Raw genomic sequence first — 351 nt, 5'->3', positions numbered from 1 at the left:
ACACACTGGTGGAGGCAGCTACAGTTGTAGCCACAGCTGCCCTGGGGCAGACTGACAGAAGCGAGGCTGCCATATCGCGCCATCGGCCCCTCTGACCATGTGCTCAGAGCGAACCTGCTCTCACCTGTGAAGACAACGCAGTCCTAGAGCTGGACCTCGTAGCTCTTATGTCAACTCCAAACAAGCTGCATGACGCTGGGCTGTGAGCACAGAGTCTGTGTCTGAGCAGTGCTTTTAATTTGCTTTTTCATGTAATAAGCTGCTGCACCAAAACTAAGCAGTTAAATGTCGTTGTTTATATTAAACACTCCTGTTAGCTCAGGAGGACTGTGAGGTTATGTCACCTTAGTC

This window comes from Pundamilia nyererei, unplaced genomic scaffold (assembly GCF_000239375.1).
Source record: "Pundamilia nyererei isolate P.nyererei 1_Seehausen unplaced genomic scaffold, PunNye1.0 scaffold00273, whole genome shotgun sequence".
NCBI classification, from domain to species: domain Eukaryota; kingdom Metazoa; phylum Chordata; class Actinopteri; order Cichliformes; family Cichlidae; genus Pundamilia; species Pundamilia nyererei.
The sequence above is the reverse complement of the archived record's forward strand: the minus strand, read 5'-3'. Positions refer to the sequence as shown.